Genomic DNA, 16,140 nt, shown 5'->3' on the forward strand with positions numbered 1-16,140 from the left:
AAACTTTGCCTGAACCCAAGTAAAATTGAACTTCTCTGGGTTCATAACACAATTGGATACATACCTGACATCAAAATTTCTTTTGGGAAGTATGAACTCCCCCTCAAATCACAAGTCAGGAACCTTGGAATACAGTTATATTCAACACTTACTCTAATTCCCCAAATTCAAGCAACCTTCAAGAGCTGCTTCTACTATCTGTGACACTACCAGTACAATACAGGGCTAAATTTAAAACTCAGTCTGATCTTCAAGGCCCTTAAAGGAAATGGCCCTGTGTACCTGAAGAATAGGATGATCCTCTACACACCACCAAGGACACTAAGGTCCTCTCAAGGAATATCACTAACCAAACCCTCTCCAAAAGACATGATGTGATACCTGCAAGCGAACCTTCTCCAGAGGAGCCCCTACATTCTGGAATGCACTGCCTGAAAGGCTCTGCTTAACGCAAAACTATCTCTACTTCAGGAAGCAGGTGAAAGCTTGCAGGCCTTTAATGGAAGAAGTAACTAACTCATTAGTCTCACTCACACATACGAGTGACACAGGCACCTCATGTGCACAGTTCTTTAAATTAGTCACCTTATTTTCTAACTCCTTTTACTCTCTTACCTATCTATATGTTCCATCTTTGCTTATACCCTTCACTGTCAATTAAAACGTTCTATTATGTATTGTGTTGGCATTTTAAGCAGTATACTATGCCATACTTTGTATTATTTGAATATTTTTACTGGTGTAATTGTCTATTGCTCATGTTTGATTTATTCTTTCTGTACACCGCCTTGAGTAAATTCCTTCAAAAAGGTGGTAAATACATTTTAATAAATAAATAAATAATAAATGCAGACAAAAACTGAAAGCAGAGATATCAGACTCTGCATGTCGTGCAACACCAGAGAAATAGAAAGAAATGCATGTCCTCCTAATATAGTACAAAATAAAGCTGACAGATGTAAATTCTTATCACTGACATAATTCAATCACTAAACTGAAAATAAAATAATTTTCCTACATTTGTAGTCTGGAGATTTTATTATTCCAATCATCTTGTTCCCAATATTTGGTTCTGCTTTCCTCTGTATATGCTCTTAACTCTGTTTCCAGGTTCTCCTTTCCATTTGCTATTTCTTTTCTCACCTCCTGCCATATGTCTGTTTGGAACTGATCTTTCACATTCAGCTTTATTCAAGTTCTCTGCCTCCTTCTCAAATCTATCTTGTTTTCCCTCTCTCTTCCCTTCATCTGCAGCCTGTCTCCCCTCTTCCTTTTCCTGACGGGGAGGACAGAGGGAGATAAACTGGACTGAGGAGAGTGGGAGAGATGGCAGACCATGGGGAGTGGACTGGTCCCCAAATGCATGTCAAGAGGGGCGCTCAGCATGTGAGGGCGGTGGAATATGTGTTGGCATGGTGGAGGGGATTCCTGTGGGATCCCCATGGCATACCTGGAAAGCAGCTGTAGTACACCAGTTGAAATAAAACTGATCTAACTCTTACTATATAGTCTAGATTTAAATGCAGTTTGTGCTGAAACTATTGTTTTCAGAACTTCCAACTTTTTTTCTTTAGGTATTGGTTCATCTAATATATCAAAAAGACATAAGGCTGAAAAATATATTTTATTTATAGACATTTGCTGATAGTCAAACCAGTAAAAGATAATAAGTGCAATAGAAGTACAGAATTGTCAAGAAACATTAGGAAGGTCTATTATTTCCCTCTGCCTTGCATGCAATCTGAAAGTCTATGATGATAGCTATATGTAAAGATGGATGGCACATACCTTGAACAAGAACAACAAAGAATCATCTTTGGGTTCAGAAGAGGTCATCAAAATGTTGACAAATAAGTCAATCTAAGTGAAAGACTATAAGTGAGAAGAATTTGAGATGCCCGGAACATAAATATTGTACGAGAAGGCATTTCACTTAGAAGAAGAATGATTGCTAGAAGCAAGTTAAAATATTGAAATACTGAAGAAAAGAAACTAGCATTTATCGAGGACAGAACTTAAGTGAAGAGCTGTATGAATCAGAACTAGAAGGTAGTGATCAAATGAATTTGGTTTCTGAAACTATCTTCCAAACAATTTCTCATATAACTAATCTGAATTACCAAATTCCTGAAGCTTAACACAGCAAAACACATGACGATGATTCTGTTTTGTTCCTCTTTTCCAGGTGCCACTTGGAAATTTTGAAACTGAACTTTTGTAGAAAATTAATGTGTAACCTTTATTAACTTGCAGAACTGAATGTGTGCTAACCGCAAGCCTCTGTGGCAGCGGTAGGGAACACGTCATGCATCTGCCCATAAAGTACCATAGAGAAAAAAGTATTTACCATACATTAAGGGGGGAAATCAGTGCCAAAAAGACAATGGTGTATAGAATACATGTACACCTGTCCCCATGACTAAAATTTAGGTGTAGCCATTTACACTTTTTATTTTGTAGAAGCGTATATGGATGGATAGTGATTAGTTTGTCTTGACAGCTCTTTCCAGAAGTCAATGATGTATTAATGAACTCTTATTTTGTTTGTCACCATTTGATGTTTTTCTTTGATATTATGTATGTTTTTATTGTAACCTGCTTTGTGTTTAAAGCGGGATATAAATTTTTGAAAATAAATAGGCGTGGATTCTATAACACTGTGTATACTTTTTAGGAACACCCATGGGCTACCTATGCCCCTCCCAATGGGCATTCCACCTTTTGAGATCCACGTATTAGAATTTACATGCACCATTTTACAGAGTATGCTTAGAAAGTTGCACACGTAAATTCTAATTAGTGATGATAATTGCTTGTTATCACCGAATTATCGGCACCGATTGGATTGTTATAATCAATTAAGTTGTGTGCACAATTTCACTGCAGTGCCACATTTGTACATGTAACTTCAGTCACCATATATAGAATTACCCATTAAATGCATGATATATAGGCCGATGCACTAGGGAGGAATTCTACAACTGGGTGCCCCCATTTAGGTGCCCTAATAATGTGGATAGTGTGTTTATTCTATAAGGACACTTAAGCACTTAAGTGTCCTTATAGAATGTAGTATAAACTGGCATCAGCATGCCAAGATGAAGGCATGCACATTTATGACAGCTCAATGGCTTGCACAAATGTTAGCACCTAAATTCAACATTTACATGTGCAACATACATGGGCCTATGCCTTTCCCAGCTCCTCTAACAAATACATGCTATGCCATTTAAGCACATAAGAACAGAATATTGCTTAGGCATGCTACTGCACCTGAACATTGTTGTGACCCCTGAGGCAGGCAGTTCCACCTGCCAAAGCACGGTCCGTGTTGGGTTCCTCTCCTGGTTCTTTGAATAAAAGTATTTGAAAGCTACATCTCGAGTTGGCTTGCCATTCGGTCTACCTCTACTTCCTTTTGGTTTGACAGAATAGCAAGTTGCCAGAATATTGCCATTTATACACATGTGTGTAGTGTACACATATGTACATATACTAGGTCAGTATTCTAGTCATTTATGTGATTTCTTGGTGCCTAATTATTGGTGCCTCTTTATAGGATTATACCCCCCATGTGCTTAACACACCCTAGTAAAAGGACCCCTAAAATTCAACAAGGCACAAACCTCAAGGTCTGATCTGTTCACTTCACAGAAACATCCAGGCTGTCATCCTGTAAATATGGTTCCTTCATTGCAAAGGGGCTATGAGTGGCTTACAGAGAACACTGATTGTGTAGATGGGAACAATGAACTGTTTGCATGTTTCGTCACATTTTGACTCAGACTGGCCTTGTAGGCCAGCAGTTCCTCATGCAATACAGCTAGCTGAAGCATTGACATTATGAGTTTCAACTGTAATAAACAATTTTTACATTTATATGAGTACTTAAGATATTGATTTCTCTGGAGCCTTGGTGAAGAATTGATTCAGAGAGGTGTATGGAGGCTGAAATAGAGGTCAGCTTTTGTTTCCTGCCTATTATATACTGATAAATCACTTAAATAGGCTCAACCTTTATAAATGTGCAGGGAAACAATAATAATCAGTAGCAAGAATATCCCAGTAACACATAATCTTCAATACTACTATTCATATAGTCTCAATAAATAGTCAAAGAAACTCAATGATATAATTTGTAAATATTTTTGTGGACCATCAGAGACAGCATTTATCCAATTGCAGACTGTAACTTCTAGTCAAATGCCTCAAATCATCATCAGTCCTTTAAGTCCTTTTAACAATTCTATCTTTTAATCATTTTGATATAAATTTTAATAATAATGCTTAGTACTTAGCTTCAACAGATGGACTCACTGCCAACATGGCAGGCTTCACAAGCTTCTTCAGGGAAGCGGACCGCTGTAACATATTAATATAGAAAAAAATAAGGGGCCCTTTTACAAAGGCATGGTAGGGCTACCGCATGTGTGGCATGCACCAAATCGACCCTACCGCTGTGTTAGCATGGGAGCCCAGCTGAAGTTGGCGCATTCAATTTCCCGTGGTAGAAAATAATTTTCTATTTTCTACCAAAGGGGGGGGGGGGGGGCACTCCCAACAATAATTGGCAGTGTGGTCAAATTGTTGCACGCTGCCTAATTATGACGGGGTTACTGTGTGAGCCCTTACCGCCCACTAAATAGGTTGCAGTAAGGGCTCAGGCAGTAAATAGCCATGCTAATTTTAATATTGGTGCATAGCCGTTTACTGGCCCATTTTTAAAAAGGCCTTTTCCCTGCCACGGTAAAAAGTGGCCCAGCGAATGCCAATATCACGCATCAAAACTAGTGCAGCCCACTTTTTCCCGCAGTTTAGTAAAAAAACCCTAATAAAAATTCTCATTATTCAGGTATCTTATCTAAAAATGCTTCAAAGATGACTGGTTTATACTTTGGTTTCATAGCATACTCTCATATCTGTCTCTTAAAATGGTGATGACGTGTAACATCGTATTTAAAAATCATATGAGAGAAGGTAACATCTAATTGGTTCAGCAATCCTGTCAATCAAGTAAAATGTCAAATCAGAGATCACCACTGTAGTTCAGCATTTAATCCATTAGGATACACATGTGTTTAATTGGAAAATTCATCTTTGTTCTTTATAATTCTTAAAGTTATATTGAAATGATTAAAAATGGGATTGTGAAAAGGCAGAGTCTACTTCAAAATTTCTGCAACAATATTCCAAATACTGTATGAAATGGCCCCTGCTTATCAGAGTTCCTTTGTAACTCTACCACTGAAAAATGCACTGAAAAGCAAAAGACAATCCAGCTAAATCGACCTAAATCGGGAGATGGGCGTTTTTCTCGCAAAAGCGCCCAAATCGGTATAATCGAAAGCCGATTTTGGGCGTCTTCAACTGCACTCCGTCGCGGGAATGAATAAAATTGATGGGGGCGTGTCGGAGGCGTGGTGAAGGCGGGACTGGGACGTGGTTATCGGCCGAGGAGAGATGGGCACGCTCGGCCGATAATGGAAAAAAGAAAGGCGTTTTTAGCGAGAATTTGTCACTTTTTCTGGACCCTGTTTTATCATGAACAGGTCCCAAAAAAGTGCCCTAAATGACCAGATGACCACCGGAGGGAATCGGGAATGATCTCCCGTCTCCCCCAGTGGTCACTAACCCCCTCCCACCCTAAAAAACAAAATGTTTAAATATTTTTTCCAGCCTCTACGCCAGCCTCAAATATGATACCTAGCTCCATGACAGCAGTATGCAGGTCCCCGGAGCAATTTTAGTTTTGTTGGTGCTGCGCGGGACCCATGCAGAGAGCAAAAATCAGAAGAAAAAAAAACATGCAAGTGCAGTCAGGGACGTCCAAATTAGTAATAGGGGTATTTGAACCAGCCACCTTCTGATTACAAGACATGTACTCTAACCACAGCACCACTTATTCAGAAGTTTACATGCCCTTCCCTTTCCATTAAGTCCCTCCAAGTTTCTGTCAGCCAATCACAGTTGTTTAGCTGACACCGGACATTGCATGCACTTGAGGTGGAATTACTGCCGGCGGCCTCGTTGGGCTGGCATTATTTCCAGGTGCTGCACAGCAACCCTTTAGTAAAAAGGCCCCTTAAGGTCTAAAGTCTAATTTAAAGTTATAATGAAAGAGAAAGGGTGAATCTGTTCTATCATTAAGGGACCTTTCTACCAAACGGAGATAAAGGGTGGCCTGCGGTGGCATCAGCATATAGGTTTTCTGCACATTGAGGCCACCTTTTACCACCGTCGGTAATAGGCCTTTTTTTTCAGGTTTACTGGTAAATGGTTGTGAGGTAAGCAAAATACTGCCACACAGCCATTTACAGCTGGAGCTCTTACCGCCTCCTATTTATTATTATTATTATTATTATGATTTATTTACCGCCTTTTTGAAGGAGTTCACTCATGGCGGTGTACAGTAAGAATAGATCAAACATGAGCAATGCGCAATTCCAGCAGTAAAAATATTCAACTAACAATATGAAGTATGGCATGGTATACTACTTCTCTATTTTTCCTTTAATTGGGTTCCTTGGTCTACTATAATCTATAATCTCTCACTCCCAAGGATTATCGGATGTATTGACCAGGACCTCCAATATTTAATCCATATTGTCATCGGAATCAAAAGCATGAAATAAGAGTTATAAAAAGTTCCTGAAGCAGCGATGGGTATCGCGAAACAAGACGTACTTGCCGAAGAAAGTTTAAATTAAAAAGAGAAAGGAAGGAGCGGAGCCCTGAGGAGAACCGAATCCACTTATGTCAGTGAAAACATAACCGCAATGATCTCATGAATAGGAGACGCTGTTGGAAAGAAAAGAGAGCGTTTACCAGCCGGCTGGAGAAGACTAAAGAAACCAGCTAAGTGTATCACACAGGGGATTGAGGGAAGAGTGTGGTTAGGTAAAATTAGTAAAACAATGAGTGCATTCGGATGTGGGATAAATAAATAGTTTTGTTAAGACAGAAAGAAATTTTGATGTAAGATGTATAGTATGTGTTGACATAGGGCAGCCAATGTATGGAAAGATAATTATTTTGTCAGGCTTGGGTTTTTTCTCGAGAAGAGTTTTTCCCAGCATGGTTAAAATTATGATAATTGGATATTAAAGGCCTATGATAAGAACAACCCCACAGAATCCCTGGAATCCTTATATTAAGGTTCTGTTTCACCAGTTGGTGATAGACCAGGGGTGGAGGTGTTGAGGTCAGTTTGGTAAATTAACAATATGGATTAAATATTGGAGGTCCTGGTCAACACATCCGATAATCCTTGGGAGTGAGAGATTATAGATTATGGTATATTACTTGCAATGTCAACACAATACGTAATAGAACATTATAATTGGTAGTGAAGGGTAAGGCAAAGTTGTAACATATAGATGGGTAAGAAAGTAGGAAGTTAGAAAGTAGTAGAATTAGAAAGTAAGGTGACTGATTTGAAGAAAGTTGCCCATGGAGGAGTGGATAAACATTTAGAAAGTGGTAAGGGCTCCAGTGTTAATCCAGCAGTAACCAAGCTGCCCGATTACTACCGGCACACTCCCAGCATTAGAAAGTAAACATATATTTTCTAGCGCCGGAAGTGGCACACAGCAAAGGCGGGAATACTGCTGGGTTCTTGGGTAGACCCGATTTGCTGTGCGCCGAGTCTGAGCTACCCCTTCGCCCCATAGTAAAAGGGCCCCTAAGTCACTGCAGAAAGTAGTGACCTTGCTATAGCGACAAGCCTCAGCTACGGCATCAGGAACTAAACAGTGCAAATCAATATAACAGTGTAGAAAGCATAGCAGTTGTCACAGGGATAATTTGGATTTTTTTTTTCCAAGCAGCATCTACTTAATTTTTAAAGGAATGTAACTCTTAAAGCTAAACACATTTTCAAATCACATTTTCAAATCATCTATCTGTACTTTGTAAAGGAAATTTACCTGTTGCAATAATTATTTTCCTTCTGGATGTGCCTATCGTTTGATCTTTAAAGCCAATATGTGGATAATACACTGTCAGGAGCAGAAATTGGGGAGTTGTTAACCTATAACGTAACACATGCTAAATTCATTGGCAATTGAATGCATCATAGGGTAATTATAGTGTTTTATAAGTGGATTTCTTTGAAGAAAACCTGTAATTTCAGAGCTATAAAAGACTAGCACATTAACAAAAGAAGGGGCTTGACGTATTTAAGGCAATTCTTTTACAATGTGCGATCATTCTCTAGCAAAGTAGTTTCAACTCATTTTTAAACATTCAGCCACTGTAAAGCTAATTGTGAACCAACTGGTCAGTAAATTATATTTATTGCTCATAGCTTTTCAATGTATCTGCCAAAAATAGATTGCAAGAATAAATGAAGTCATTGTTGTTTTATATTGTTTATAGTCTGAGTGACACTATGCAAAAATATACACTTAAGAAAATCAACTGGGTTTATTGCCCAAGGTACAAAACTTAGATTTTGAGCCCACTAGGGACAGAACCCCCCCCCCCCCCCCCTGTATATAATAAATGCAAACCACTTTGGTTGCACCACAGAAAAGCGGTATGTCAAATCCATGACTCTTAAAAAAGTTCTGTCAAGGAGAAAAAATGGGGTTTATGGGTTTCATGTGAAACAGTTACTATTGTTGGGTACCTTTTCTGGGGGGTTTGATAATGGGGTGACCTGCTTAGGGGGTTGATTTTGGGGAGATCCCTCATTGAGGGGCTTGTCTGGGGATCCTGATGGGGGGGATGATTATGGGAGAACCTGCTCAGGGAGGTGTTGACCATGGGGGAGCCTGGTCCTGAGGGAGTTCTTGCTGGGGAGGCTTGTCTGGAGATTGATAGGGGCCCTGATTGCAGGGAGGAGAACATTTGGGAGGGAAGGGAGAGCATCCCACAATGGCAACTGCAATCTGGAAGCTATGTGGGTGCTAGCTAATATTCAGTGCCAGCACCCACACAGCTTAGGGGTCCTTTTACTAAAGAGCACCGAAAAATGGCCTGCGCAGGTATAGACATGTATTGGATGCGTGCAGGTCCATTTTTCAGTGTGCCTACAAAAAAGGCCTCTTTTTTTGCCGAAAATAGTCATGTGGCAAAATAAAAATTGGCGCACGTCCATTTCGGGTCTGAGACCTTACCGCTACCCATTGACCTACCGATAAAGTCTCACACATTAACCAGGCAGTAATTGTCTACTCGCATACAATGCAGATTACCGCCTGGTTAGTGCCACATGCCGGAAAATTTCTGGCGTACTAAGTGGACACATGTAAAAATGAAATTACCACCCAGGCCACACAGTAGCCGAGTGGTAGTTCAAAATCGACGTGCATAGGACACGCGTACACACCTACATGGCTTAGTAAAAGGGACCCTTATAATTTTAATTAGTGACCAAAGTTAGGACTGCTACTTATGTGGTCCTATTTAGTCATTTAATTATGTGGGTGCTGGCACTGAATACTGCCAGTATCTGCATAGCTCTCAGCTCTTCCCCAACTACACCTCTAGAGTATCCTCCTGCAGAATCTTCTAATGGCCGATGAGTCAATATTCCATTGCACAGCCCAGTTAGGTGACATTGAATATTGACAGCCAGACCACTGAGCGTGTTTTAAGCAGGCCAAGTTTATGGCAAATGCACAAATGACCAGGGAGTGAAAGACTCCAAGGGAGGGGTCCCAAGAAGACAAACAATTGCAAAAACAGCACTCAAGGAATCAAAAAGCTTTAAAAAAAAAAAAAAAGGTTTATTCTCCAATGTAAAATGTAGGATGCGTTGGCATGTTTTGACCCAACACAGGCCATGTTCCAGCTATAGGTCTTCCTCAGGGGTCCTCACAAATAGACAAGCAAGATAACAATAAATACACATGAAAATATAAGCATAAGAATAACAAAAAAAAGTTTTGATATGTGTATGTGAATAAAAACATGTTAGATGAAAGTTGGGTGTCTCACAAACTATTATGGGAAAGAAGTGAATGTTAATAAAATAATAATAAAGGAAAACGTAAAAAATGGATAAGAAATTGTTTTGACTATCAGGGGCATTTTCGAAAGAGAAGTGCGCCCATCTTCCGACACAAATCGGGAGATGGGCATCCTTCTCTCAGGGGCGCCCAAATCGGAATAATTGAAAGCCGATTTTGGGCACCCTCAACTGCAGTCCGTCGCGGGGACAACCAAAGTTCACGGGGGCATGTTGGAGGCATAGCGAAGGCAGGACTGGGGCGTGCTTAAGAGATGGGCGTCCTCAGCCGATAATGGAAAAAAGAAGGGGGTCCCTGACAAATATTTGGTCGACTTTTTTTCGTGACCAAGCCTCAAAAAGGTGCCCGAACTGACCAAATGACCACCGGAGGGAATCGGGGATGACCTCCCCTTACTCCCCCAGTGGTCACCAACCCTCTCCCATCCTAAAAGAAAATTTTTAATTTTTTTTTGCCAGCCTCTATGCCAGCCTTAAATGTCTTACCCAGCTCCATCACAGCAATATGCAGGTCCCTGGAGCAGTTTTAGTGGGTGCAGTGCACTTCAGGCAGGCGGACCCAGGCCCATCCCCCCTACCTATTACACTTGTGCTGGTAAATGTGAGTCCTTCAAAACCCACCCAAAACCCGCTGTACCCACATCTAGGTGCCCCCCTTCACCCCTTAGGGCTATGGCAGTGGTGTACAGTTGTGGGGAGTGGGTTTTGGGGGGGGGGGTTGGGGGGCTCAGCACCAAAGGTAAGGGAGCTATGCACCTGGGAGCAATTTGTGAAGTCCACTTTAGTGCCCCCTAGGGTGCCCGGTTGGTATCCTGGCATGTCAGGGGGACCAGTGCACTACGAATGCTGGCTCCCCTACGACCAAATGGCTTGGATTTGGTCATTTTTGAGATGGGCGTCTTCGGTTTCCATTATCGCCGAAAACTGGGGACGACCATCTCAAAGGCTGACCATCTCAACATTTAGGTCAACCATCTCTAAGGTCGACTTAAATGTTGAGATTTTATTTATTTATTTGTTACATTTGTACCTGTCACATCCCTCGCTAACTCCGTCTGTGCTCACCTAGAGGCCGGCCCGCGGCCATGGTCGGCCTTGACCCCGTCGCCGGGCGATGCGCCTGCTCCTCGCCCTGATGGCCGGCCATTCCGGTCTCGAGGCGATACCGGCCAAGAGCGAGGGCCGGCCGCCGCCGAGACTGCGGCTGAAGACCGACCTACTGTGACTTCCAGTTCTCCATTGCCGGCTATGGAATCCACGCTTGCTCCGGCAGGGAAGATGGCGCCGGGAACCTGGAGCCAGCGTCTCTTCCGCCTAGTGAACGCGGGAACCAAGACCCCGCCCTGGAGGACCCTGATTGGGTGGTTGGAACCAAGGCTCCGCCTAAAGACCGGCCTTGAACCACTCCAAAGGGTTCCTCGAGGGAGATCATCCGGAGTCTCCACCCCTGTCAGCTGAAGCTTGCTTGCTTGCTGATCACTGGTAGTATTTAAGGCATAGCCTCCTGCAGGCATATTGCTTCGGCTTCTGTTTCGTGAGGCTCCAGCCTAGTGGTGATTCCTGGACTACTTTGCTTGTCACCTGCTTTGACCTCCCGCCTGTCCCTGGACTACTCTGCTCGCCGCCTGCCTTGACCTCCTGCCTGTCCCTGGACTACTCTGCTCGCCGCCTGCCTTGACCTCCTGCCTGTCCCTGGACTATGCTGCTCACCTTGCCTGCTCCTCTCCCCTGCTGGGGTTGGGAGGCTAGTCCCCTGGTGTCCGGTCAGTCCGTCCACCCCCGCGGTTCCGGAAGTCCCGTTGGCCACCTGCAGCTGGGGGCTCAACCCGTGGTGAACGGTGGTCGCCGCGGGTGAAGTCTCGTGGTGCTCAGCTGTCCTTTGGGGGAACATTGAGGCATTCCTTACGCTCTCCTGGGGGACCCAAGGGCTCACAACTCATCAGTCAGGACAGTACCCCACATTTTCCCACCTATTTGTAGACTCAATGTGGCTTACATAGTACCGTAAAGGCGTTCGCCAAGTCCGGTAGAGAACAAATACAAGGTAATATTGTGGTTGAATAAGGTCGGTGTGTTTCAGGCACCATGAGGGTCGAAGGGAGGAAGGTTGTATATTGTCCAGTACGATCATTGGTTTTGCTGTGTTGCCGGGTGTGGGGATTTACGTTGGATCGGTAGGGTAAGCTTTTTTGAACAGGTTGGTTTTTAGTGATTTCCTGAAGTTTAGGTGGTCATGGATTGTTTTCACAGCTTTTGGGAGTGTGTTCCATAGTTGTGTGCTTATATAGGAGAAGCTAGATGCATAGGTTGTTTTGTATTTGAATCTTTTGCAATTTGGGTAATGGAGGTTTAGGTATGTTCTTGATGATCCGGCTCTGTTTCTGGTTGGTAGGTCTATAAGGTCTGTCATGTATCCTGGGACAATGCCGTAGATGAATTTGTGGACCAGGGTGCAGATTTTGAAGATGATCCGTTCTTTGATTGGGAGCCAGTGCAGCTTTTCTCGGAGGTGTTTGGCACTTTTGAATCGTGCTTTACCATTTGGGCATCCCTGACCGTATTATCGAAACGAAAGATGGACGCCCATCTTGTTTCGATAATAGCGGTTCCCCGCTCCTTCAAGGGGACGCCCTCAGGAAAACTTGGGCTCCCCGTTTGATTATGCCCCTCCACATCACTCCTTTACTCCTTCAAGAGCATTGGTTGCCACTTTTTGTGCAAAGATCTTAGTTCTGGTATTGAAGTCACATCTTTCTATGTCCCCAGATTACCTCTCTCGTCTTCTGATACTGTAAACCCCATCCCGCGCACTATGTTCTTCTGAAGCAGAATTACTTGCATTATCCCCTCCCTCTGTCATTCATCTAAAATTTACTAGGGCTTGTGCTATCAGTTATATTGGACAGAAGTTTTGGAATGCACCACCTTCTGCTCTTCACCTAGAATCTTCCTACTGTGTTTTCAAAACTCATCCTTTTACTCTCGCTTACCCTTGCGCTTTACACTACCCCTCACTGTACCCTAAACCCCTCCACGTAGCATTGTATGTTTTACACTGCTTTGAAGCCATTCCCCATGGCATATGGTAGCATATCAAGCCTCTGTATTAAATAAAACATATGTGATGGTGAACCAAATGAAAAAAAAACACACCAGAAATAATAAACCTCAAAAGTGCAACTTTACAAATTTACCATAAAGAGTGACAAGAAAGAAAAGACTGGGAAAGGCTGTTAGAGATCAAAGGAAAAGTACTACAATATTAAGATATTTGTCAGCAATGCAGATGAAACTGGGAGTATAGCCTGCCAAATATATATATTACCCCCCCCCCCAATAACCAAATAATAAAACTGACCAAATGATGCAAAAAAACTGCATGCAGAGATGTGACTATAAAGAAGAAGAGAATATAAAAAAGAGGGGTTTGTAACTTAGTGGCTGAGATAACTTAAAGGCAGCACTGAAATGTGAGTGCAGATAAAAAATAGAACAGAAACCTGGCGTGACGAACATCACATCTAAAAGTAGCATATAACCTGAGTAGGGGTGAAAAATAACAAAAAAATAGAGGCTGTGATTGCAAGGACACTAAATAGAACACAGCACTGTGTTTAAAACTACAAAAAATGATCCTATGTAACAAAAATGAAAAATGCTCAGCAAAAATATAAACTAAAAAAGGGAAATGTCACAGAAACCAAAAGAGCTCTGACTGCATAGATTCTAAATAGGACGTTGTGACATTTTCCACCCACTCTCAAATTTAAATACTGTTTTCAAATGCTATCCTAGTCCTGTTGGTTGTTAATACTATTTAATACTTCCTTCAAGTGATCTTAGCAGTGATATTTGGACCCCCCCCCACACACACACACACTTTTTTAGACCTTTTATCTCTATCAGCCTTTCCCAGTCTTTTCCTTCTTGTCACTCTTTATGATAAAATTGTAAAATTACACTTTTGAGGTTTATCACTTCTTATGGTGTGTGTGTGTGTGTTTTGTTTAGTTCACCATCACATATATCTTATCCATTTTCACTTTTTCCTTTATTATTTTTATAAACATTCATTGCTTTCCTATAATAGTTTATGAGACACACAACTATTCACATACACATATCAAAACTTGTTTTGTTATTCTTACTTTTATATCTGTATTTTCATGTATATTTATTGTTATCTTGCTTGTCTATTTGTGAGGACCCCTGAGGAAAGCCTATAGCTGAAACAGGGCTGTGTTGGGTCAAGAAATGTGAGCACATTCTGCATTTTACGTTGGAGAATAAACCAACCAAGTACCCCCTCAAAAAAAGCCCTGCTTATGGAATAATTCACAGGGTTCTTATGTACACAAGTGCTTATTTTACACAGGTTACACAAGGGGTGCATACATGTGGGGACCTTGTTTTAGAATTGAACACATACTAAAAATCTATTGCAGTTCAGTGGTTCATAAACCTGATCCTGGAGGCACCCTAGCCCATAAGGTTTTAAGGATATCTCCATGAATATACATGAGAGAGATTTGCATGCAGTGGAGGTAGTGCATGCAAATATCTCTCATGAATATTGATTGTGAATATCCTGAAAACCTGACTGGCTTGGTTGCTTTCTGGACCAGGTTTGGGAACCAAGGGCCCTACCCTTTCTCTCAGGTTGTGTGGGACTGTGAGGGAGTGAATGGTGTAGCGACAGGTGTCCCCAAGACCGCTCCCTCACTGGTGGTACAGTTAAGCCTCCTTACAGCAGGTGGAGCTAAACAGCCATCTCAGAAGCTGAGTCAAAGGGGCAGGGCTAAGGCCAGGATGGCATTAAATGTCCTGAGTTAGGGTAGAGTGAGAGAGGCCCTGAGGATAGAGGTCTCCTGCAGAGATCCTCACAAGGTGATCTGGCTTAGGCTAGATTTCTGGAGAAAAAGAATGGCCCTAGCTCAGACCTTGTATGCTGAGTGAGAAGTCTGAAGCTTATGCTTGAAGGAATTCTAGGGTTGAACGCTTGCAAGAAAGAAGTCTGCCAAGGTAGGCTCAGAATTCCATGGTTGCGAGTAATGAAGACAGTGTATATGCAAGAGAATAGCCATGCCAGAAGCAGACTAATGAAAATGAGATTCTGATTGAGAGACTTCAATGAAAAGTATTGAATCTGTGAGGAACCGTGCTTGTTTATTTCCCTTGTACATAGTAGAAAAGTTTTCCTTTTTGACCTTACACTGCCAAGTCATGCTATCACATTATTGTGACAGTGGTGGGATCTGAGCTTCTGTTTCAAAAGAAACTGAAATCACTTACCTCCAGGGCTTGGGGGTACATTCATACAGCTGAATGGGGGGGGGGGGGGGGGTTAAAAATATATTAGCTCTGCCTTACAGAGCGTAGGGAAATATAAGAGTTGGCAAGTACTGGACAAACAGGATTTTTGTTTTCTGTGGGGGTTCAAACGATGTTGCAGAGTTGAACAGCAACCAGAAACTTTGGTTTGGAGGAGCCAGAAAAAAAACAGAAGAGTGTGTTTGGGGCTGCTATGCAAGCCACACCTGGCCAGGACAGTGGAAAGATAGAAGGAAAAGCAAAGAAAAAAAAAAGTTAAAAGTGAGAAAACAGGTAAAAACCTGGAACCTGTTCCTTTGTTGAAGGGCAGTGGAATAGAGTGTGTTGTGGCATCTGAGTGAGTTACAAATGGCAGAATTCTGACAAGGTGAGGACTTGACTGAGCTTCAGAGTGCACCTGGTTAACAAAGCACAAAGTGTGGAAGTGACCAGTGTGAATGAGAGAAAGTCATTAACAAGCTTAGATGCATTTCTAAGCAAGCAGAGTCTGTGCTTGAGTTTAATTAGCCGAGAAAATGATCTGAACCAAAGAAACTGTCTGTGGAAAAGTAAAAATAAATGAGGTTACTAATCTGTATAATGACTTGAATATGACTAGCATTTGACTTGAATATGGTAAAATGCAGGTCAGCCTGTCTTCCTGTTCCCTAGTAGTGGAAGGTGTTTGTAATAACCACTGGCAATGAGCATTCGCCGCTCGCTTATATGCTTTATTGATGATTTTATTAGGATAGCTTCATTGTTTGAATCTTTCCTGAAGTTCCCTCGAAAACAAAAATCAGAAACTTTCTTGGGTTCCACACAACTTTAACCTTAAAAATTGGCCTGTGGGAATC

This window comes from Microcaecilia unicolor, chromosome 1 (genome assembly GCF_901765095.1).
Source record: "Microcaecilia unicolor chromosome 1, aMicUni1.1, whole genome shotgun sequence".
Lineage (NCBI taxonomy): Eukaryota > Metazoa > Chordata > Amphibia > Gymnophiona > Siphonopidae > Microcaecilia > Microcaecilia unicolor.